Genomic DNA, 25036 nt, shown 5'->3' with positions numbered 1-25036 from the left:
ACTGCAGCTTCAACCTTCCAGCCTCAGCCTCCCAAGTAGATGAGAACACAATTGTGTGCCACTACATCCAGATAATTTATTAATAATTTTTTTTAGTAGATACAGGGTATTAATTATTATTTTTTTTTTTTTAGTAGATACAGGCTATGTTGCTTAGGCTGGTTTGAACTCCTGGGCTCAAGTGATCCTCCTGCCTCCATCTCCCAAGTAGCTGGGACCATGAGTGTATATCGCCATGCCCAGCTAATTTTTTGACTTTTGTAGAGACAGAGTCTCCTCCTATGTTGCCCAGGATGGTCTTGAACTCCTGAGCTCAAGCAATCCTCCCGCCTTAGCCTCCCAAAGTACTGGGATTACAGGTGTGAGCCACGTGTCCGGCCTCCTCCCTTCCTCCTTGCCCTCAAAGTGCTCCATGGGCCCTGGCCCTCCTACTGGTACCCCGTGCACAGGCCGGGACAACAGCAACACCAGCCTAGCCAATCCTGAGTGGCCCAGCAGATACCTGAGCTCCAAACCAGCTCCAGAGACCCCATTCCTCACCTGTGACCCCGATGCCTGCCAAGTTCCCATTGCAAAGGCTCCAGCCCTGGGATTTCAGCTCCCCTGCTTCCCGGTGCAATCCAAAGACCGTGCTTTCTAGAGCTACAGTGGTAGGGGCTTTGGCAGGGAAGGTAAGGAAGGGGACACAGAGGGTAAGGGGAGCGGGCTACAAATAGTTGGCTTTTTAAATGGGATTCTCTGGCCTAGCCTTGAAAACCCAGTCTAGACTGGTGAATGCAGGAACTGCTGGGCTCCTGTAGCTTACGGCATCTACCTTCCGTCTCTCCCCTTTACCATCTCCCTCGCACCACCTTTTGTTCATAAACAAATTCTTGCTGAGATGTAACCTCTGTCAGCTTATGACCAATACTGCCTCTTCCTCCAAACTGGAAGAGAAGTCTCTCTTTGTTCTCATGACCCTCAGAAAAGTCACTCCTGCAATCTTTTTAGCACTTATGACAATTGTTAATAATTATAGTTCTGTGCTTCTGGCTTCTCCATGAGACAGAAGTTTCATGAGGGCAGGAATCACATCTGTCTTTTTCGCTACTCTATTTCCTATAGGGTGGAGCTCAGGAAACGTCTCTTGAAAAGAAGAAAATATGACTTCATTGTTGTGATGCTGTGAGAAGTCCTTCTTGCAGTCTAACCTCCATCAGTCTTGCTGCAGTACCAGTTCCTCTCACTCTATCCTCTGTGGAGTTAGAACCCTTCCTCTCCTAACTGCCCCTGAAGATTTGGACACCATCCACCCTCCAACCACCCCTGCTATCCTAGTCTTCAACCCTCCCCACCCTCAGGTTGGCTGGTGCAGAGGGTGAGACTCCAAAGTCTTCTAAGGAGCAGCCCTGAGCACATGGAGATGGAGAGGATGGGGTTGCTTAGGCAACTGTCGCCTGGCAACCAGCTCCCTGGCTGATCTCCTACACCGCCCCCCCCACCCCCGCCTCATGCTGGGGGAGCTGGGACGAGAGAGGGATCAGGGCTGAAAAGGCAGGGAAGCCACAGAGATTCACTGAGAATCGTTTGACAGAGAGAAGTCAGGGTTAAAAAGACCAGACCCCATCTATACTCAATCCCTACCAAGGTAGCCCAAAGCACTTTTTATATGTCTATGCTTCCCAGGGCCCTTTCCCCACTGCTGCTCCCACCTCTGTGCCAACACTGCCAGAGGAGGAGATGCCCCTGCCTTGGGCAGTCCTTCCTTCTATCTAACCACAAACCCTTCTACAAAGCAGGCGCAGTCTGTTCTGACCTTTTTTTCCTTCTGCTATCCATTCCACATTGCTGCAGGGTCTTTGAAAGCCTTGGGCCAGAACATGAACGCAACCCTGACTTTGAAAGGAGTGGCCGGGGCCTAGGTGGGCACAAAGTACCCTCTAACCTGACCCTATCCAAGATGTGAAGGCCTATCCTGCCTAGGCTTTCCACCAACCCAATTAGGGAGATTTTAATGAACACCTGGACTTCCTTAATTAGCCCTCTGCCTAATTACTTAACCAACTGGCAGGAGCCAGAGGCCTGGGCATCTGTTCTCCAGATGTGAGTCTCTCCTCTCCAGCCTGGCCTGGCCCCATTCTTCTCCTGTCTGATCTACTCCTCCTCTAGGAAGCCCTCACAGATGATGTGGCCTTTGGCTGCTTCTCTTCTAACCCTCTCTCCTTCATCCTGCCTGGTATCTGGAGCCCAGGGCTTGGAAGGGCTTGGGCTACCGAAGAGACAGGGGGTTGGTCAGGGTAGCCTTCCTGTTCTGATGGCCCTAGGGCCTGTCCAATCCTGACCTCAGGCCACAGCTATGACTCCTCGGGCTGACAGTATCTATGTCACCAAAAGTTCCCTTCAAAGGCTCTAAAGGCTCTGGCTGCTTGACTCTGATTCACCTGACTCCATGCGCAGGACAAGGGTGGGGCAGGGTGAACCTCATGGTAGGGTGCTGGGACAGGCAGAGGCAGGGCCTTCCTGGTGGACGTGGGAGAAGCAGAGACAGGGGGAGGAGGACATCTGGGTTGGCCCCAGGGACGCGGGCACAGACTCACCAACTGTGGAGAAGGGTGGTTGAGGAGAGGTCTTCACAAACAGAGAGCAGGGAGGACGCAGGGCAGGAGGCCCATCTGACAATACCCTTGACAAGAAGGAGAGCTCAGGGGGCCGGGGGGATCCAGAAGGACCCCACCGATAGCCATTTTTCCAAGCTCAGCTACAGACCCAATTAGAACCTGTGGGTTGTGTTTACACGCAAATGAGGCACAAATGATGTGCAAAACGTACCCTAAAGGAGGACTGCTTTGGAGGGGGCATGGGAGAAGAAACAGGTCCCTGCCTCCCCCAGTGCAACACCTCTTGGTACCTGAGCAATATTCAAACCATTCTCGGGTTTCAGAATGATGCTATCTCAGTTCCTGTGTGAGGGTGGCCTGGGGCCAGTGGGGAGAGTGGTGAGGGGGAGAGGTCAGGGCAGCCTTCCTGGAGCTGCAGCTGCAGCAGGGCTGCCCTTCCCATGAGCTGCAGGAGAATTCCTTTCCGATGGCCAGCCTCCATCCTCTCTTTCTTGCTCTTGCCAGGGGACTACCTACTTTTCCTTCTCCCCTATAGCCTTCCACCCATACCTGTTCCCATCCTAGTGGTCCCCAGGTTCAAAGAAACCACAGGGCATCTGCTTGCAGAGCTCCCATACCAGCACAGGCCAAAAGGGAGCAGTGCCCAGAGAGGCTGAGTGAGCTGCCTCCCATCACAGAGCAGTGGGCTTCAACCTGCTCTTCCACATGGTGAGAAAGGGAGCTCTCATTAGGCGGGCCCTTCATCTCTCCCTCCCAGGCTGCTCCGGGCTGCAGGCTGAGGACTGGAGGGGAAGGCAGGAGGCGCTGGAGACAGCTGTCATCCCTCCTCCCGCCCCTTCCCTGTGGCTGGGCTGCAGGGCATGAAATAAGCAGCAGGCGCTGGGGGAGGGGGTGACAATCCAATCCACCTGTCACCCCCACAGTCAGGCGGCCTCAAGCAGCCTGCTCACTAACGAGGGAGGAGGCGTGGGTGAGGCAGACACAGAAGAGGGTGGCAGAGGGGGACAGACACACAGACACAGGCAAGATGGCAGAGAAAAAGAGGCAGCGAGGCTAGAAGGCAGTATGGGGCAGAGACAGACAGACAAGGAGAGGGCTAGAAGAGAGAGGGAGGGGCAGGAGACCCACAGAGACAAAGCAGAGAGAGGCAGGTAGAGAACAAGAAGCAGGTTCAACAACTGCTTCTAGGACGGACTCCTGGCCCAGCGCTGGGGGAATAACTCAACAGGACACCACCCCTGCCCTCTGAGAACTTGCAGTCCAGCCAAGAGACGGGGACAAGGGAGGGGGAGGTCCCACCCAAGGCAAGGGCAGGGAGAGGCAAGGGGGCCCTTGGGAGCCTGGACTGGGCCCAGAAACAGCCCCACTAGGAGCATCCCAGAGCAGGCAGGCTGGCCCTAAGAGGCAGCAGAGGTAAGGACCAAGGATCACGGCCTCCCAGCTTGATTCCCAGGTCCTGCCTTAATACCCAGTCTACGCCCAGGCTCACAACCTTCTTATACATTCCCTCTCCCACTCTCAGCCCTGGGATCTCTTCCTTAGTGCAGAGACACAGGCTAAGGAGCTCTGGGCGATGCAGTGGGAAGGTAAACCTGGTGATGCCCCCCAAACACCCCAGCAAGACGGTCCAGGATCATTCTATGGTTCCCATAGTGAGTTCTTCCTTTACAAAGGAAGTGGGGGGCATTTCTCCTCCGAAGGCTGAGTCAAGGCAGGAGCCTCACATTGTCCCTCTCCTTGATCCCACACACAGCCCAATTCTCACACCCCCTCGTGCAGGGCCTGCTCCCCATACCCCTGCTCCTGGGCCCCTCTTGGGTCTCCCTCTCTTGCTCCTTTCTCTGTCCCCTCTCTGTCCCCACGCCCTCCCACAGCAGCCTCTTTCCTTGACCCCAGAGTGCTTCTAGGGTCCGATCTCAGAGGCAGGGCCCCAGCCCCAACCCTTCAAAGTTCTGTCTGGCAGGCTCACTACCCAAATCCCTGGTTCCCACCGTCTTTCCTTCCCTCAGGGACTCCCCTCCCCCAGTCCAGCAGCCTCAGGGCTGGGCAGGGGCTATTTTTAGCCTGGGCACTGAGCTAATTTTAACTCACCGACAGGGGACCTAGGGGCGGGCTGTCGGGCTGTGGGGGCGGGCAGTCCAGGAAAGCTGGGCCTGGGGCAGGGGGTGGTCTCCGGCCCCAGGCACCCTAGAAACTCAAGAGGGGCGGGGGGGGGGGGGGGCAGGTCCTGCAGCCTCAGCTTAAGGGACAGGAACTGACTTGTCAAGGGGAGCACCCGGTATGGAGAGCATGGCTGAGCGCTCCCCGCAGCTTCCGCTGGACAACTCTCGGGGCCCCACCCTAGGCTTCCCGCCCTCTTCTCCCTGGCAAGTCTCCTGGGATGGGGTCATCCTGTTCTCTGCCCAGGAGATGCCTCTACAGTGAGGGTCTGTCTCCCGAGCCTCCTCCATGTCTTCCCCACCCCAGCCTGTCCTTCCTGTAGTCTAGCTCTCATCCTTCCTGTAGCAGCTGTGAGGCCTTTTGGCTCCCTAAAAGGCAGCAGCCTGCCCGCCAGGGTCCAGCACTTCCCACTCCAGGTCTGACCTTCCCTTTATGGCCTTTGGGCTGGCTCCTAGGCAACCACCCCCTACAAGTTCCTAGAGCTACCCAGACTGGTCTCAGGAAGTATCAGGGGGCAACATGAGATTGAGTCCCATGGATGGGTGAGGTAGGGCAATAAATAGCTTAGGGAAATATGGGGATTCTGAGCTGGGATTCTGGATACCTGGGTTCTAGTCCCTGCTCGGGTCTAAGGTGTGATCCTGAGTAAGTCACTGCCTGCTACAGGCTTTACCCCACTGGCCAGTATTATAAGTAGCTGGGTGGACTAAGTGCCCAGATGCCCTTCTGGCCCAAACACACAGCTCTTAAGCTCTCTGGGGAGGCCCAAAGGGAAGGGAGGTCAGAATTGTGTAATTCATGGAGAGGAACTAAAGAGATGGCCTGGCTGGGCAACGAGGGAGCTAGAAGAGAGTCAGGATGGGGCTGGTGAAGGGGTTGGTGCCTTCTAAACAGATGGCCCAGGGCTGACAAAGGCTGTGGTCAGCCAGAACAAGTCCCAAGTGGGGCACACAAGGCCCTCGTGGCAGAGGCTCAGCCATCCCAATCTCCTCACACAGGAATGCCCATCAGACTGCTTGTGGTTACTGAGCAGCGACTACCCCAAGGTCACTGTTACGGTCACTGGTGGGACCAGTTCTAGAACCCAAGCCTAAGGCTGGCTTCATACTCCATCCCAGCAGGCCGAGCTGCAGTGACTCACCACCGTTCATTTGCATGAGATTTGCATAGTGTCTCCGACCTTATTCCTTCAGGCTCAACTTCCCATTCCAGAACCTGGATCACCCTTACCCAGGATCCCTAGGTACCTGTGGACACCAAGTGGAGTTCTTGGCACCTCAGGCCTTTGCTCCCATCTTTCCCCTCCAGAAAGCATTCTTGAATTTATAAATACCCCCAGTGAAACAGTCTGGAACTCTCAGTCCAACTGGGTCCCCTGCTCTTGTCTAGGCGGGGACGGGGGAGGGGTGTGAAATCACGAGGAATAAGCAAGCATGGCAGCTAGAGGAGTTTGGTAAGAATCACAGGGTGAAGTGTGGCTCTGCCACTGCCTCAGACTCGCAGGAGGAGAATCCCATTCCCTTCTTTAGTGCCAAGGTCGGGGCAGCAGCAGGAGGATGGAGGTGAGCTGTCCTTTACTTCCATTTCTGTCTCCATTTCCAAAACCCATCCGCAGTGCAGGATGGGAGGAGATGGCCCAGGACAGCAGGTAGGATAGATACTACAGAAAGAACTCCTCAGGGCTGAGTCCTTGGACTCAAAGTAATCTCTGGGGCTCAAGCTTGCTTTGTCAGAAGCCCCCTAACCGGGCATGCGAGGCTAGTGACACCTGGGAGGGCATGGAGGCCCCAGCATTGTACCTCAACCAATGGGAGCTGTGGACAACCAGTCTCCCACCTACCTTTAAGTCTGATCTACATTTGTCCAGAGTATCTACACCTCTCCACACCCTCTGGAACAATGAAGCCCAGCAGTGGTCTCCAGTCCTGGGAAGTCCTTCCTGCTATCTAACTGCCATCCCTCCCACTGCCGCCAGTCCTTCCACTGTTACCTAACACATTTGGGTCATCTAAACGAGCAGTGGATGGGGGCCCCTGGGCATCAGAAGCCCTGGCTGAGGAGAGGTGGGGGCAGTTGGGACGGTTAGTGTGTCACCTTCCACCTCCCCAACCCAACTTCCCTCTGGGGTCTCAGGAGACAGAAGTGAAAGTGGCAGCTGGGGCCTTGGGGGTGGGTAGGCTTGAGAGCCGTTGGAATGAGCATAGTGCCGCCAGTGCTGGGTCTGGGCTGCCTGCCACTGCAGCGGGTAGGCTAATGGTTAGATCAGGGGAGGGACTTCCCATGGAAATAAGGGCATGGAGTAATGAGGAGTGTGGGCCCCTGGCCAAAGGAAGAACAGACTGAAGAGAAAAAAAAATGGAAAGGCAGGCAGCAGACAGTCTCAGAAGGGCATTTTCTTCCTGGGCAGTGCTCATTCCCTTGTGTAAAGCAGCAAGATCCTTTCTTCTCACCCACAGAACTGAGACAGGGCTACTCTGGCTGAAGCAGATTCTGAAGGGGGTCTGAGCCCTGACTGCTGGGACATGAGAACAAAGAAAGGGGACAGAGCCCAAGGCCTGGGCCCTCAGCCTGGACAGCACCAATTATGAGAAAAGGGGAGGTGGAGAACATGAAGCATTCACCTACGATGATGACAGGGGACCCGAAAGAGGCCAATCCAATCAGGGAAAGCAAATCCTCCTAGAGACATCATGACCTCGAGAAGCCACCAAGGATTTAAAGGGGCCGCTCAGGGCAATGGCTGGGTCTCCTTCTAACTCAAAGGACAGTCCTCTAAGCCCCTGGCAGCAGAGGGAGGGCGGGCATCATGGCTGCGTGGGCCTGCTGAGGCGGCCGGCCAGGCAGCTCTTACAGGATTAGCTTGTTGCTTTCAGGAAAGGTGCCAGGTGAGGCTAAGATGCCCAGCCAGATGGAGGGGGTGCCCAGAGGGAAGGGGGTGGGGACAGCAGTACCTGAACAAGACTATGCAAATACATGTCCCCAAATCCATGCCCCTTACCAATACCTGGCGTTTCACCCTTTCATGAGGATGCTGTGCAAGGACCCCTCAGATTTTTGCCAGCAAGGACCTCCACCTACCAAGTTTTCCCTGCCGTTACTATGATCTGGAGCTATTCTTCTTCTGGGGGACGTCCTGCCTGTTGTCTACTCTTGACCCCCCTGCTACACTTTACAACCAGGGACCCACTCCTTGGAACAGGTGAGGGGCTGAGTGGTTCCCTTATCTCCCTCCACTTAGCTCCCCACCCCCAGGCTGACAGGTGGGGGAGACAAGAGGGAGCAGCTGCGCCAGGACACCTGTCCCCACCCAGCCATCATGGGCCCCAGAGGCCTGCATAAGGGGACTCAGCATAGGAGGAGGCAGTGGTGGCAGCTGGAGGAAAGGGGCCTAGAGCTTAAGGAGAGAGGTGACAGGAAGGTCTGACTCGCTTCCAGATCATCTCATCCTTCTGGTCTACCCCCAACCATCAGCCCTCACCAAACACACAATATATGCATGCTCCAAAGGGAAAATTTCAAGGTTTGAGGTCAGCCCTCAAACCCCTTGCTCCATTCCCTTGCCTCCACATTACTTGAACCGGAGTGGGAAGACCCCAGGAAAAGAGACCAAGCCCCCTCTCCCCACTCCACCCTCCCACCACGCATTTCTACTTGAAGCTCGGGGATGGGCTCTCTTGTATTCTTTGTTCTCTCAACCCTCAACCCTAGGTCTTTGCCGGTGGGTTGAGGATGAGAGAATCACGAGGGGTAAGCAAACATGCAGCCAGAGGGATCTGGCAACACTCGTGGGGCTAAGTGTGGAGGAGGCAGGTTCTGAGACAAGGAGACGGCTGCACGGGGAGAGCAGGGCTGGGCCCAGCTTCCCAACCCATCCCAGGGCCAAACAGAGCCCTAGGCCAGGAGGAACCCTCCAGGCCTCTCAATCCCTACCCTGGACACCAAAGGCATTGCTTGCCCCCACCCTAGTTTCTGGGTAGCTGCCTCAGCAGGCAAGTCCCGGGCCAGGCTGGGGCTGAAGGACAGAGAAAAAAGATGCAACCATCACACTTTTCCCGACGGAACCTCCTTCCTTTCCCATGTGAGGCAGGTAGCATCACCTCCCTTCCACAGGTATGGAAACTCACAGAGATGGACAGGGTCTTGCTCAAGGTCACCAGAAGTAAGGGGCAGAGAAAGACTGTCAGGCATAGGGCTTCAGCTCATGACCTGGATGGGAGTGGGAGGGGGTCTCCCTCCACCTGGGAGTTCCGGCACATTCCTTCCAGGGCCAACTCCCCAGCTCTGGGCCTGGGAGGCTCACATTGGCCGTGCGTCTGCCTTGAGACAAGCCCAGCCTCTTGTGCTCCAAGCCCTCCCGCTGTACCATCTCTCCTCATTCATCCCATGTGGCAGCTCACAGGGATACGAGGAGGGGTCTCTGAGTGTCATCTGTTTCTGCTCTCACACCCTTACTTTGAGGGGCTTTCTCCACGACACTCAAGTCAAAGCAATACCCCCTTCACCTTGCCACCAAACCCTGATTCTCTGCCCTCGGCGGCGAAATCCTCGTTTTCTCTTCTCTTCAGCTTCTCCTCCTTCTCTCAGGTCTCTTTGGGGCTCCTTTCCATTGCCTCATCCTGCAGGGCGGGATCTCTCCTTTAACCTCAGACAAAAAGCCCTTTATAACTCACAACTACAAAAGCTTAAATAAGTCACTTAAAGCTCCGAGACTCAGTTTCCCAATTCTAAAAAACAGTTGTAGAGAGAAACAGTCTTATGTTCCCATGCCCAGCACAAAGCTTGGCACACAGAAACATAAGAAATGGAAGCTTCCGCCGGGCGCGGTGGCTCACGCCTGTAATCCCAGCACTTTGGGAGGCCGAGGCGGGTGGATCACGAGGTCGAGAGATCGAGACCATCCTGGTCAACATGGTGAAACCCCGTCTCTACTAAAAATACAAAACATTAGCTGGGCATGGTGGCGCGTGCCTGTAATCCCAGCTACTCAGGAGGCTGAGGCAGGAGAATTGCCTGAACCCAGGAGGTGGAGGTTGCTGTGAGCCGAGATGGCGCCATTGCACTCCAGCCTGGGTAACAAGAGCGAAACTCCGTCTCAAAAAAAAAAAAAAAAAGAAATGGAAGCTTCCCTCCTCCCTTTTGAGAACTCATCGCTTCTCTCCACCGGGATCTCAAAAGTTTTGGTTTTTGGGTGGGGCAAGGTAGCTCACACCTGAAGTCCCAGCTACCTGGAAGGCTACAGCAGGAGGGTCACTTGAATGGGAGGCTGCAGTGAGCCATAATGGCATCACTGCACTGTAGCCTGGGCAAGAGAGCAAGACCCTGCCTCAAAAAAAAACACAACTAAAAAAGCTTTGGTTTTTGGCCTACGAAGTATACTGGAAACTTGGGCAAATTGAGTAATGCTGAGGGTAAAGCTCCCTCGATCAGGGGGCAAACAGAAAAAGAGCTCCCTCTATATGGTTTCCTGATCTGCCCAACTCCTAGGAGAGTGGCCAGAGCACCCAGCCAGAGGCACCAAGCCAAGGTCAGTGACCAGGCCTAGAGCCCAGAGCCTCCTGGGAGGGTAAGTTTAAATGAGTAAATATGGTCCCGCCTGGGTGTGGCCAGCAACAGGCCAGAGCTCTGGACATGTCCCTCCCCTCCCAGCCTACAGCAGAAAGAAGAGAAGTCAGACAGGCACAGGTGCCTCCCGCCCCCTTGGCTATCAGGGTCCTGTGCAGAATCAATGAACGCATTCCCCTGTCTCCACGCTAGCCAGGACTAATCAGAAGCATGACTTGGCTCTCAGAAAAGAGAGGCTTGTAGTCGCAGCCTCAGGAAAAGGAAAATGTCAGATGAAGAGGACCTTCCGGATCACTTAGGCCAAGGATCTACCCCCAAACGCCCGAAGGCTTAGATGCAGCCTTGATGCCTGAGTGGGGAGGGCAAAAGAGACCAGGGACAAACCACCAAAACACCCAGGTGTTAATCACCGAAAGGCGAAACTCTGTACATTGAAAAGCTGGGGCCCGTGAGGAGTGACTTACCCCAGGACATACGGTCAGTGTGAGGGGCAGAGGCAGGCTGTGCGAGGACCACAGAGAGGGGCATGTGTAGGAGGGGAAAGGGGCAGGGATGGAAGTCAGCCAAGGCTCCTGACTCACAAGCCATGCTCTTTATTTTGCAGACAGGGCTCTGCCTGCCCATCTGTGGTCTAACCTTAATCCCTCCTGCTCTAGTCAGCCCTCCTCTCTTCAAAGTTCTTGCTATGCCCTTCGCCTTCTTGCCTCCAGTCCCCTCAACCCCATCCCAGCTCTCCAATCCTTTAATCATCTTTGCCATTCACTACCCCCCCCACCTCCCGCAGTGCAGCAGCTGCTCTGTGGGTGTCTACACACCCGTGTGTATGCGCTGCACACCTTCTTGCATGTGTACCACTAAATGCTGTGGACCTGCCAAGTGCATTGGGCATGCCTGTCTACACAGGACCCCATCTAGCTCCCACTACTGGGGAAAGGAGCTGAATGGCTAGCTTTCACACAGCTCCAGGGCAAATGCCTCAGAATACTGTCAGCCCCAGGCAGGAGGGGAAAAAAGAAAATAAATATTCCAGGATCCAAACAGCACTGACCCCACTAGGCCAAAGGTCAAGGCCTTTTGGGAGAGCCACTGGAAAAGAAAGTGCTTTGAGTCCCCCTCCTTTCCTAGGCCAAATTAGAGCTATTTCTCTTTCCCCACAGCTTCCCCACTGGGAAGTTCTTCCTGAAGTCTAAGCTCCATCCTACCCGCTGTGATCATGGATAGACAGAGCGACATCAACCATAACACAGTCAGACATCCAGCTTCTAGAGCACAGCTTCTAGTACCTAACCGCCCCTCCCCCCATGAGTAAGTCACCAAACTGGGACAGAAGGACAGACAGTTGGCCGAACTCTGGCCCCATGACTGGCTCATAAAGCCACCAGCGATTACAGTGATGCTGAGGCTGTACTGGCCTGCCACTGTCTCCTCCTTCCCCATAAAAAAAAAGATAGTTGCCTCAAACCAGCTGGCCTGAGAGTCTCAAGAGTCCCAGCCACGGTTCCACGGGATGGGGAGAATCCCACCCTCACAGTGCCATGAGACTCAGAACCTGACCCTTGATGGGTTCGAGGCTCCTATCAGATCCTCATGCTCACTTTTAGAACCTGGATGAACACCAACAATGACCTGTGCCCAAGAGGTCAAGGCTTGTATTACCTATGCCCCCTCAAGTCCTCTTTTCCAGTAAGGCCACCATCCTCTGGACTAGAGGGGCAAAGAAGCAGGGGGCCTGGCTTAAATACAACTAGGGAAATGCTGGACCCACCCATTTGCTCCTGGACTTCCCTTGTCCCCATAGAAGTATTCAGGTGAGTGGCAAAGTGTCCAACAAGGGCCCACACCAGGCCAGGGTAAGCACTGAGACTTGGGATCCAGTGCCAACCAGGGAGGGCAGGGGTCCCAGCTGGCCAGGAAGAGAAGGTTGACAAAATGGGCAGAGGTCCAGGCCTCTCTGGGGGCATAAAAGCCAGGGACACCCACAGCAGAGGGACCTTCTGAGGGCACAGTCAGAAGAGGAGGGTAGGAAGGGTTGGGCCATAATCAATGAGGGCCTATCCCCAAGGCCTCAGGGGCCAAGGCACCCCCCCACCCCAAGCTTCCTTGCTACTGATCCTTTAGCCCCTCAACCTGAGGAGTCTCCTTCTGCCTTCTCTTCCCCATCACATCGCCCAGGAAAGACCCAGGAAAAATTTTTAAAAAAAGAAAAAAAAAAAAAAAACCCTGCTACAGAGAGATTATGTAACACCAGCCAGAAAGACTATCATATCTCCCAGCCTATGAGAACAGCCAGGAGCCAAGTGGGCAGAGCCACAATGCCCAGGCCCTCCAGCCCAGGGGCACCAAGCACAGAGTGGGTGGACATGGACGGCACCCGCCACCCTTCCAAATCCTCCGCCACTCTTTCAGGCACTGAGTACAGCAGACAGAAGCTCTAGCCAATCCCCCACGCCCATCCCCCAACACAAGGATCATGATGCTCTCTGGCTCCTGCCTCTCCCCTTGGACTGGGGCTTCCATGAACAGGGACTGTATGTCTCCCTTCCTAGAATCTCCCCCTGCTATGAAGTTATGCCTGAAAGAGTGCAAAGATGAAAGCTCTGACACAGATTTGCTGTGTGATCTCAGGTAAAAAACTCAACCTCTTTGGTCCCTGCAGGAGTGAGTAAAAGCTCCTCCCTTCCACCCAGAGAGACCAGAGACCCCTCCCTTTACAAATGTACATGCACACACATGCATATACACACATACGCAAACATACAGGCTGTGCTGGTGGGGGCAGTGGAGTTACAACAAAGAGAATATAATCACTGAGACCCAGGGACCCAAATGCCTATGCTGGGGCAAGTGGGGAAGGCGCTCCCTATAAGCTCCAGTGTCCCCCAATCACTCCATATAAATAGGTTCTCAGCCACTCCCACAATGGTCCCACCCCACCCCCATCTCCTGCCCAACACACTGGGAAACCACAGGAAGGAAATTCATTCCCAGGCAGGGCCGTGGGAGCTGGGACAGCCAGACTAAGTCCTGGGGCGGGTGTGACCCCTCGGCCACAAGCGGGTGGACATCTGTGAACACAGACATGTGCCTTTTCAACGCTCTCCTCTGCTACTGAGACCTTCCTGTTGGGGCTGGGAGAGGAGTGGGAGGTGGACAGCTCCCAAACGCCAAAACACCCAATCTCTGGCTGACCTGCGCTCCCCTCCTATCTCCAGGCCAGAGCAGCCCAAGGTCACCGCCCCAGACGGCAAACTTCCCATAGTCTAGGCTGGACCCTGAATTGCTGCGGAGACCCACTGAAGGGACAGAAGGAAGAGTGGATAAGGGCCACCCTCACCCCAAAGCAAAGAAACCAGGTCTCTGAGGAAAACTCAGATGGGGGTTGGGCACAGCAAAGAGGGACACAGGATTCCCCCCCCCCACCTGCCATACCCTCCCCCAACTCATCAACAATGTACCAAGTAAGGGGAGGCAGAGGGAGGCTCCCACTCAGAAGGGCAAACCTGGAATAACCCGGTCGGTGGCTCCTAGAGTGCTTTCCTTTCAGGGGGAGCCCTCAGAAGACTGCTGAGAGGACAGCGTGATTCACTAGAGGGAGGGGACCCCTTTTCCCCCATCCCCCTAAGACCCTAACCTGGTAGAAGAGAGGCTGGTATTGGGAGTGGGAGACTAAATGAATCTTGGTCTCCTTGGCCCACCCTCCCAAAAGCCCCCCAAAACTCCCTAGACCCCTGCTCGGAGCCCAGCTCCGCCTGCCATAGGTGGAGAGAGGGACTAGAGAACTCTTGCCCAGATGTTGAACAGCTGCAAACTTCTGGCCAGGGAGTTCTCCAGCTGGGGTTGCTGACAAACCACATCAGGGGTCTCCGAATTGGGGCTAGGAGGTCCCAGAGAAGGGTCCTGAGTGCCCACCTCGTGGTGACTCCGCGTCCCAACTCCACAGGCACCCGGCAAACACGGGCCCCGGAGACACACACACTCACACACCCCAACCCACCACCCCGGTGTCATCTGAACAACATCCCCCCTCCCTCCCCCGCTTCCCAAACAGCTGCGGCTCCCCCCGCCTCCACCCTCCCGCCGCCCTCCCAGGCCCCCTTCTGCACCATTTCGGGCCAAGGAGGAGGGAACAGGCGGCGAGAGCAGGGAGAGGGAGGGAGGGCCGGCTGTTAAAATGTCAGTCGCTCCCGGCTGTCACCGGAGACCCCCTCTGAGGATGGCGCCCCATCCCAGACCACTCGGAGGCCGTCGTAACCCCCCTACACGGACAGGCGGGCGCGCCCCCAATCCGACCGTCCCCACCCCGTACTCCCAACACCCAAGGGAACTGCAGCCCACTCCACTTGTCCCCCACGGCCGACTCCCTGACACAAACAATCCCCTAGGTAATCCCCGCCAACGCCGCACGAAAACGCGGCCCGCTCCGCGAGTTCCTCCCGGCCGGGGGGCTGCCCCATCCCACCCCTCAGGGGGACGGTCTAGACCACCCTCCACCCCAACCCCTGGACCGGGTGGGGGAGGGGGCCTCTTAAAGTGGCAGGCGCGTTATTTTTCTCTACTCACCAGTCCGGCTGGGGAAAAGGGGTTGTCACGGCAAAGAGCAGGCAGCCCTCGCCCCTGGTCCGGGGATCTTCAACACCGAGAAGCCGCAGCTCCCGGCTGGGGGAATGATAATGAGGCCGGCGTCCGCGCGGGCCCTGGGCGGCGCCGGGGGGCCTGGGCCCCCGTCGTGGGCGCGGGGGCCAGCAGCGGGCGGCTGGCAAGCGGGGAACCGGGGCCGAGCGCCCGAGCCGCCTCGGCTGTTGTTGATATTTTGCTTCCTTCCTCCTTTCGGGCTCCAAAGGTAACTCCTCCAGCCCCCGGGAGTCGAGGCCGACGTAGGCACAGCTCAGCCTAGCTTGAGGGGTGGGGGAAACGGGGTGACGGACAGGCGTTGGGGCCAATGGGAGGCACCCGTGGGGGTGGCGGGGCGGAGCCGGGGCTGGGGCGGTCCCGAGGACGCGGCCCCGCCCCTCGCTTCTCCTGGGCTGGCCGGGCCGGGCCAGGTCGGCCCCCGCCCCGCCGCCCTCCGAAGCTAGGCTGCGGCGCTGGGAGCCGCGGATCCCTCCGCCTGCCGGGAAGGAGGGAGGAAGGGACGGAGCGAGGCAAAGTAGGAAGGCGAGACCCAGAGGCCTTTAAAGGGATCGATCCGCTCCCACGGAGCCCCTCGGAGCACGCCGGCCGCCCGCCCGCTTGGCGCTGCTGCCACCGGGCGCGCCAGGAGAGCCTTTCCGGGGAGGCCGTGCGAGGTGCACGCACACTCTCAACACGCGACACCTCGGCACCTCCTCGCGGCCCCGCGCCCCGGGAGAGTTGGGAGGTGGGAGTCTAAGTAGATAAATTAGGGGGAGACTGGAAGTGGTGAAAAGCTCCCATCTCCCCCACTTGGTGTGTGACAAAGCCCCACTTAAAGGCGACGTTCTTGGGGGGGTTACCTAGGGAGCTCAGTTGCTCCCTCTACCTGTGACAGGCCCCCTCCCGTCCCAGGGCCCGGCTCGGCAGACGCCCAGCAATTTAAAGCGACAGCTCATAGTTCTTGGGTGACCTAATCTCCAGTGCTTGCGGGGCCCCACAGCACTTACTGCCGAGGGGGCAATTTAAAGGGGCGGGACCCTAATTCCTCCCCCACCTTCCACCTCACTGGAAACACCCAGAAATGTCTTATTAAAGAAGCAGTCGTAGCTCTTTAAAATTTTTTATTTTTAAATTCCTGGCTGCTCCAGGGTGTGGTGAATCTTTACGTGCCCCACAACAGGAGTGTGGGTGCCATGCCTACTGGACAACAGACCCGTCAGGCTTCCCTTCACCATCCCTGTTACTTCCAAGTCCTGCTGCTTTCTCCCAGGAGCGTAAAGCTGGGAGATGGCACCTGGCTTAGATCTCAAAGAACCTTGCAGAACAGAAGGGCACTCAGTTCTTCACACACCCTGATTTCTTCTTTCTTTTCTTTCTTTTTTTTGGGGGGTGGGGGAGGAGTCGGAGTCTCACTCTGCTCTCTCTGTCGCCAGGCTGGAGTGCAGTCGCGCGATCTCGGCTCACTGCAACTTCCGCCTCCCGGATTCAAGCGATTCTCCTGCCTCAGCCTCCGGAGTAGCTGGGATTACAGGCGCACGCCGCCACGCCCGGCTAATTTTTTTTGTATTTTAGTAGAGACGGGGCTTCACTGTGTACCCAGGCTGATCTCGAACTCCTGAGCTCAGGCAATCTGCCCACTTCAGCCTCCCAAAGTGCTAGCATTACAGGCGTGAGCCACCGCGCCCGGACACACCCTGATTTCTGTCTGGCTGGGTGTGATTTACCGGACAAAGACCCAATTCTGAGTTAGTGCTGGAGACTCCAATATATAGAGAAAGGCAACGTGTCGTGGTGGTTAGAAATGTCAACTTTACAGTCGAGCTGCCGTGGTTCAGATCCTCACTCCACCATTCATTAACTGTGAACACAGGCACATTATTTAACTTTCCCCTACCTCATGGTCCTCATGGGTAGACTAGAGATAGTGATAATAGTAGCTAACTCAGAAATTTAGTGTGAAGATTAAATTAGTTCTTCTAAGAAGATTGCTTAGTACAGTGTCCGATGCTGTATAAAAAACTCAAACCAGACCGTTGGGCCAAGGGCTGGTCTGCAAATAACCCTCTAGGCCCCCATTAGTCCATGCAAGCCTCAAAGGAGGTGAGTTCAGTGGAATTGTTCTGCAAATAGGTTGGAGACTTATCTTGTGTGTCCCAAGACAGGAAACCAGCAGGCTCCTTTTTCCTTGGCCTCAGTTTCCAACCCTTCTACCTGACCCCCCCCTTTCAGGAAACAGTGTCCCACTTTGTCCCCAAATATAGCTTCTCAGTTCCTCATTGGATCTGGAAGGCTGGGCCCCCAACACCAGAAGATGTGAATTACCCCCGCCAGGTAGGGCTTGCTTGCCCAAAAGACTTCAGGGTAGGCAGGGGGAGCCCATCTGCCTCTTCCCCCAAGGACGGAGAAGAACAGAGCCTTGTGCCAGGCTTGAGGCTGTGGCAGTAGCAGGATGGGAAAGTGCCAACCCCCCTCAAGTGGGGAACCTCCCCTCACTTGTGGCCTCTATTTTTAGTGCTTCCCTAGGCTCTAGCTGGAGAAACCGTTTAGTCATCAGGGTGTTTATTTTCCGGCTGTTTCCGACGTCGGGAAAGCAGAATGTTGAGACTGAAGAGATCCAAGGCTGCTGAAAGGCTTCTTAGGATCAGGCCTGGGAACTCAGCCTTCAGACCCACTGGGTCCCAGATCATAGAAAAAAATGAAAACCAAACAAAAAAGAAAGTGGGCAGGGGTCAGCCAAGCCCCCAGGAGACCAAGAGAGCTGGGTTCTTGGCCACCTCCAGTTTCGAGGCTCTCAAGCTGAAGAACCCTCTGGCTCCAGCTCTACTTTAAGGAGTCTCTCCCAAAACTAACCAAACCCAGAACAATTCTTCCCCAGGGCCGATTCCCAGAAACCCCCTCCCCAACATCCTTTGTATCAGGCTGGTGAGCCTCCCGCCAACCACAGCCGCAGCCAATCTCACGCCTGAGGCAGTCTTGCCAGGGCTATGATTGGCTGATTGATCCTCCAGTCTTGGAATGTTGGGTCCTTGACAAAGGAATGAGGAAAGAAGGTGAGTCACCTGGGGAGAGTTTTAAAGGGCTAGGAGCAGGAGGGAAAAGGGAAGGGAGGGAAGAGCTCAGTGGGTGAGATGCAATGTGCTGGACCCCCCAAGATGCTGACATAATTCCCTAGAGAACAGAGTAGGAAAGGCAGACACTGCAAGTGGGATAGAATTTATAATATAGAGAAAACTAAATGAGAGAGCAAAAGTAACAAACATGGGGCCTTAATTCCCATGGAGGGGTAAGAAAAGGTCTAGGGAGTAATGTCGCTGGAAGTTAGATCAAAATAAGGACTTCCTGAATGTGACTCATTAAATCTTTTTCTTCTGGCCCCTGGATTTCCCATTCCAGAATCTTCTGGGTGGAAAATACCTGAGCCAATTCAGATGCCTAGATCTCATTTTTCCTCCTCCCACTCTGGCTACCCATCCATCTTTCCTAGAGAAAAGTTACCTAATAGCCCAAAGCTGCTATAAAATCCTCTAGGAATCAAACACTTACATGCTCATTGAAGTCTTTTAAAACTGTGTGTAAACTCCTCTCCACCATATCATCTTCATTAAGTTTATATTGGCAAAGGAGCATCGACGTCTCCTTTGGTTGGCCCCTTCCCTAGCACCCCTAATCCAACTTCATTTGTAAAAGTCTTCCTCATCCTCATGTCCCAAGGGCCATTTCTCTGCCTGCCTGTCCCATCGCCCTGGGAAGCCATTACTGCTGGTCTAGCCTCTGATCTGTCTGGCTGCTTGGTTGGCCCCTCTCACCTTCCCCACAGCCATCTGGACAACCTCCAGCCCCCTGGTCCATCCACCTCATCCCTTCCATTGAGCTGATCATTTTCCCCCCAGTTTTCAAGTGATCCCAGCAGTCCCTCCCCACATCTGCCACAGTGTCTTGTGAGAGGAAAGACCATCAGCGGGTGTACAGTGGTTCTGTGTATACATGCTCTGTGTGGACTAGTGTATTATCCTGCACCTGCTTGTACAGTGCACTCTACTGTGTGTATCTGCCTCCTCTGTACGCATTCCTCACCAGATCCTGGGCCTCTTGAGGGCAGCAATCTAACTCCACTTTGGGTGAAGGCCTGGCAGGACCTGGCAAAGAATGCGCTCAGCAAACGTGTTAACATGAATCTGTGTTTGTGTGTGCATGTGTGTGTGCAGCTACGTTCCTGAGTTCAGATTATACAAACTTTTTTTGAACATCTCATTTGTCCGTTGATAACTGTGCGAGCCCGAGGATGGGGCTGTGGCCTGGCCTGCACCACCACCCCGCACAAGTCACACTTTAGGTTAGGCCAGAGTCAGGCAGAAAGGTGTCAGGCTGTACATGCAGAGTTGTGCCCCAAGCTCAGGGCTAGGGTGCGTGGGGCAAAGGGCAGACAGTCCACCTTGGAGCTGAAAGGTGGCAGGGAGGGGGTGCCAAAGCCGGGTCCTCGGTCAGTGCATCACCCCCACAGAAGCTCCCTGCCCCCGGCTGGGCAGGATGTGGTGGCAGCTGCAGGAGGGTGGGCAGGATGTGGGGGTGGGGGCAGCTGAAACACAGCCTGACAGTCGTCTCCCCAGCTCCTCCCTTCTTCTCTGGTGCCCCCCCCACATCCGCCCCCTCCCGGTCACGTGCTCCCAGCCGGGGCACCGACGGACTATTTCCCCCTTTCCGCGGAAGGACATAATTGTCCCAGCAAACTACAGTCGCCGCTGACTTCAGCTGTACCACGCCTTTTTCTTGTCCCATAACCCAGGACCGAAAGTTTGCCGAATACACATTTCTTTAAGGCCCTGATTGCTAACCAAGGAGTGGCTCCTTTAAATGCAAATTAACCGCCTTCTCTCTCGCCTCCCCCCCACCCCCAGCCCAACTTCGCTCCTCGTGCCCAGACTCCACCAGCTGCCATTGACGTCACGCGTGCGTCAGCGTCGCCAGCCCAACCAGACGGCACGTGGGGGGAAGAAGGTAGACTTAAAGGGACAGACGCTCGCGGCCTGCCAGATTTCGGCTGTGAGACTTGGCCTGGGGGGAATGAAATGGGATGTGGGGAAGTGTCTTAGAGCATAAAGAAATGCAGGGTAGAGCCGGGCGCAGTGACTCACGCCTGTAATCCCAGCACTTTGGGAGGCCGAGTTGGGAGGATCACCAGGTCAGGAGTTCGAGACCAGCCTGTCCAATATGGTGAAACCCCATCTCTACTAAAAATACGAAAATTAGCTGGATGTGGTGGCGCGCGCCTGTAGTCCTAGCTACTCAGGAGGCTGAAGCAGAAGAATCGCTTGAAGCCGAGAGGCGGAGGTTGCAGTGAGCAGGGATCCTGCCACTGCACTCCAGCCTGGGCGACGAAGCAAGACTCCGTCTCAAAAGAAAAAAAAGAAAAAAGAAAAAGAGAAAGAAATGAAGGGTAGACCCTAAGAAGGACTTCCCAGAGTAGGTGGATGTATTTGCTCATGGGAGAGAAACCCAGGAGCAGGAGGAGCAGAACCACTGTGAAGGTGGAGGCTTGGCATTTAAGACTCACCCAGTTATAATTTCAGCTTTTCCATTATCCCTGCCCGGCACGTCCATAAGCACAAGGACTTTGCTCACTTCTGTGTCGCTACCTAGTACCACATAGTACCACGTGCTATGAATGCAGCACCTAGTAGGGACTCAATTTAAGTCCAGTCCTCCCTCCTTACCTGGCGGGGACTGGTTCCAGGACATCTCTCACAGCAAAATCTGCTGAATCTGTGATACAATGTAACATTTGCATGTGACCTCTGCACCACCTCTGATACACTTTAAATCATCTCTAGATAACTTATAATATCTAATACAATGTAAAGGCTACGAAAATAGTTGTTATACTGTATTGTTTAAGGAATAATGACAAGAAAAAAAGTCTTCATGTTCAGTAGTACAGATGCAATTTTTTTCCTGAATATTCACTATCCAAGGTTGGTTGACTCCGTGGATGCACAGTATTTGTAGAATGAATGAACTGATCCACTGAGTCCAGTGCAAAACCACCTCCTTTAGATTTTCCTTGATTGCTCCATCCAGCATGCATAGCAGAAACAAGCTCAGCTAAAGACAATCGCACTGTCTTTTGCACACTCACAGCAGTTAATAAACCTGTCGCTTCCTTCCATGCATTAGAGACTGTGAAAGCAGTGGTTAAGAGCACAGAACTAGGAATAATATCAACTTGGGTTCCAGTCCATTAATACTGTTTACTAGTTGAACAACGTTAGACAAGTCTCTTCATCTTAGTTGTAATAACTGTCCTATGGGGTCAATGCTACTTAGACCTAGACTTGCTGTTTGAATTAAATGCAACCATTTCTGTGAAGTTCTAGTATGGCACCTGTTGCATAGTAAGCATTCAATAATTGTGGGGAGTAGGTTTACCTGGCCCTCTCCCCCACTAAATTGTGAGCTTCTTGAAAACAAGGACCTTGCCATCTTGATTTATTTCCCAGCATCAAGCTGGGGGATAAAGGCTTACAATTGATGCCTTAAAAATGTTTTTGGGGGCTGGGTGTGGTGGTTCACACCTGTAATCCCAGCACTTTGGGAGGCTGACGTGGGTAGATTACAAGGTCAGGTTAGTTCAAGACCAGCCTGGCCAAGATAGCGGAACCCTGTCATTACTAAAAACACAAAAATTAGCCAGCCATGGTGGCGGGCACCTGTAATTCAGCTACTTGGGAGACTGAGGCAGAGAATTGCTTGAACCTGGGAGGCGGAGGTTTCAGTGAGCCGAGATTGCTCCACTGCACTCCAGCCTGAGTGACAGAGCAAAAAAAAAAAAAAAAAAAAAAGTTTCTGGGCCAGGCGCAGTGGCTCACACTTGTAATCCCAACACTTTGGGAAGCCAAGATGGGAGGATCACTTGAGGCCGGGAGTTCAAGACCAGCTTGGTCAACATAGTGAAACTTGGTCTCTATTAAAAAAAAAAAAAAAGAAAGTTCTAAAAATGAAAGGGTGAGGCTTTCATTTGTCATCCCAGGTTCTCAGGGGCTGAGGCAGGAGAATCTCTTGAGCCCAGGAGTTTGAGACCAGCCTGGGTAACATAGTGAGACATCATCTCTTAAATAAAAATTTAAAAAATTAATATGTGAACAATTTCAGTATTCCCTGAAATTTGACCTCCAAACTTAGCTCCGAAGTTGTTATCCAAAGGAAGAAAACATTACAAATACCCCTTTACCACCTCCTGTGTCCCTCTGTGTCCCAGGTTTTAGGGCTCTGTGGTAGAACCTCAAGGTAGAGTTGAGGTTAATCTCTGCATTTGAACCAAAAGTACTGTATTATGCAAATAAGCCACAGAGAATTGGTCTGTGATCAAGACCTGCAGGGGTTGGGGGTTCCTGACCTCTCCTCATCTCCAGCTTAGCTACTGAAACCCTGTCCCAAGAAAGCCAAGCTAGGCTTCTGCCAAAGACAGAGGACACTAAAAGAGAGCTGGAAGAGGGAACTTTTCATCCAGACACTAACTCACCTTCAAGCTTTTCTTCTCTGGAGCCTCATCTTACCCCGGCCCCCAGCCCATTCCTCTCCTGTCGCTGGCTCTGGCTTCCACTCTCCACCCCAACCTTCATTCCCTCCACAGCTCCCCAGTGGTTATAGTGGAGGGAACAAGACCTCCTATCACCTGATTCCAGCTCCTTGGCCAGAGGAGCAGTAGCCACCTTGTCCTTGTTCAGCCTGTCTTGCAGCTGTTTATCGATCTGATTTGCAATATCTGTCACCATCTCTGAAGTAGGAAAGCCTGACAGACAACAGGAGGGACTTCCTGCCAGGGGGACAGCTATGATCAGAAGGCAGTGAGAGCCCTCTCTTTCCTTGAGGAGGAGGAAGAAGTGGTGAGACCCTCCTCTGGCTAAGAGCAACCTCCTCAACCCAAGGAACCTTGGGGGTGTGGGTGGGTTTCCCCCACAGGAATCTCCCATCAGCCTTGATGCTAGCTCCGCCCCCCCTGCAGCGGTGGGGTGACACCCAGGAGCACTGTGTTCCAGAAAACCCCAAAATAACCTGCCTCACTGTCCGGCTGCTATTTCTGTCCATCTTGTTTAATTATTCAAACCTAAGTTAGGGAGTGAACTATAAAAAGCTCTCCTACTTGGGGACCCAGGAGAGCTGGGAGACTCGCCAGGTTGCAATAGCAGCAGACCACAGCGTTTGGGTGAGGTCGCTTGGTCCGGCCTCCTGCCTAAAAGTTCCATCTGCTGTGTGGCTGCTTCCTCTGCTGGAAGGCAGAACCCAGGCCTCTCTCCCAAAGCTCCCTCATGCCCTCACTTCAGCATCCCTCCAGCTCCTATCCTGCCTGGGAGCTGTCCTTCCCACGCTTGACTCTGGCCATACTTACTCTCAGCTGTCCCTTTGCTGACCTGTTCCCTAGTTCAGGCTTCTTTTTTTCTTCTTTTTCTTTTTTTTTTTTTTTTTTTAAGATGGGGTTTCACCATCATGGCCAGGCTGGTCTTGAACTCCTGACCTCAGGTGATCCACCCACCTCGGTCTCCCAAAGTGCTTGGATTACAGGCGTGAGCCACTGCACCCGGCCTAGTTCAGGCTTCTTTTTTTTTTTTTTTTTTTTTTTTTTTGAGACGGAGTTTCGCCCTTGTTACCCAGGCTGGAGTGCAATGGCGCGATCTCAGCTCACCGCAACCTCCGCCTCCTGGGCTCAGGGAATTCTCCTGCCTCAGCCTCCTGAGTAGCTGGGATTACAGGCACGTGCCACCATGCCCAGCTAATTTTTTGCACTTTTAGTAGAGACGGGGTTTCACCATGTTGACCAGGATGGTCTCGATCTCTCGACCTCGTGATCCACCCGCCTCGGCCTCCCAAAGTGCTGGGATTACAGGCTTGAGCCACCGCGCCCGGCGCTAGTTCAGGCTTCTTAACCGACAGATAATATTGTTAAACTCAAGCATCAGCAGTGGAGGGAGGTGGGAGGGCAGAAGACTAGTTCAGTGGACACAGAGACAGGGAGATGGCAGCAGGCCCTTGGGTGGCATCACCATCAGCGGGGGGTGGAGAACAATGTTCTGGGTGGAGCAGTTCTCAGCTGTCACCGGTGCTGAGCCTCTTCAGGAGCTTCTCTTGGGAACTCTGACGCAGTGGCTGAAGGGATGGAGGTAAGGCAGCAGGAAGAACCTGGTCCTTCTTTTCTTTTATGGGCCTGGTCCTCTTCGAATTGGACTAGGCTGAAGTCCAATGTCAGTTTCCATTGAAACGGAAACATAGGGCAGGCTAAGTGAGAAAGGCTCGTCTCCCTGAGGGCCACTTCTGTGACCCTTCCTACCGCAGGCCTTTCCTAAAAAGGTAGTAACGGAAGGTTACAGTCATGGTGGCTCTGGCAATGTGAGATTGTCACAGTGACTGGTCTTTGGGGGTGGGAATGAGAGGATTCTTGCTAGTGAGAGAGAGACTGGCAGTCACACAGCTTGTGCAGGAAGAAGGGCAAGGGAGGCTGTGGCAGCCACAGAGACCCACACATGAGCAGGAGTTACAGGGTGGACAGAAGGACGAGGGGCAGCAAAAGTGACACTTGAGCCCCAAGGAGGGAGAGACCCCAGGAGCAGACGCAAACACCCAGGGCAGACAGAGGGGCTGACAGCTGAGAGCACGGAGGTGGAGTAAGAGGCCCAGTGTGGGAGGGGAGCCGCAGCCCGGCAGAGCCCGGGACAGGGGAGCCTGGCAGGGCTTTCCAAGAGTCAGTGTGGGACCCGAGTGTTTAAAAAGAGCCTTGGGTTTCACACTCAGGCCTATTTTGGGGCTTGTTCCCACACATCTCCGTCAGCAGCAGTGGCAGCTCCTGCGAGGTCCAGCCCAGCTCTCCCTTTCACGGCTGCTCCTTGGCTGCTGGGGGAGGTTGCCGAGGTACCGGGAAGAGGTGCGCCGTCGCTAAGCAACAAGAGGCTGTACACCTGGAGGGCCTGGGAGGGGACCCTGGCACCGCAGGCCCGGGGGAGGCAGGGAGACAGTAAAGGGTGGACCAAGCGCAAGGCTCCCTCTCCCATCCTCCCCAAGACAGTTGCAGAGGAGGGACGGACCCGTCTCTCAGGAAGCCTGTTGAGTTAGCTCTCTGT

The 25036-nt window shown here is 54.6% G+C and overlaps 1 protein-coding gene across 4 annotated transcripts in view; it reads right to left on the bottom strand.

The window, feature by feature from the left end:
* The window catches only part of MEF2D (myocyte enhancer factor 2D), a 38273-nt gene extending 23034 nt beyond the window's left edge, over nucleotides 1–15239 (bottom strand). For 2 of the 4 annotated variants that reach the window (XM_010348462.3, XM_010348464.3), the window contains exon 1: nucleotides 14880–15239. The gene's annotated coding sequence lies outside the window, so the exon portion shown is untranslated. The remainder of the gene's footprint in view (nucleotides 1–14879) is intronic. The other 2 variants (XM_003937840.4, XM_010348463.3) reach the window with 1 other exon arrangement.
* Nucleotides 15240–25036: the final 9797 nt, after the last annotated feature.

The sequence above is a fragment of the Saimiri boliviensis genome, chromosome 19 (genome assembly GCF_048565385.1).
Source record: "Saimiri boliviensis isolate mSaiBol1 chromosome 19, mSaiBol1.pri, whole genome shotgun sequence".
Lineage (NCBI taxonomy): Eukaryota > Metazoa > Chordata > Mammalia > Primates > Cebidae > Saimiri > Saimiri boliviensis.
This window is presented reverse-complemented; position numbering and strand designations above follow the sequence as displayed.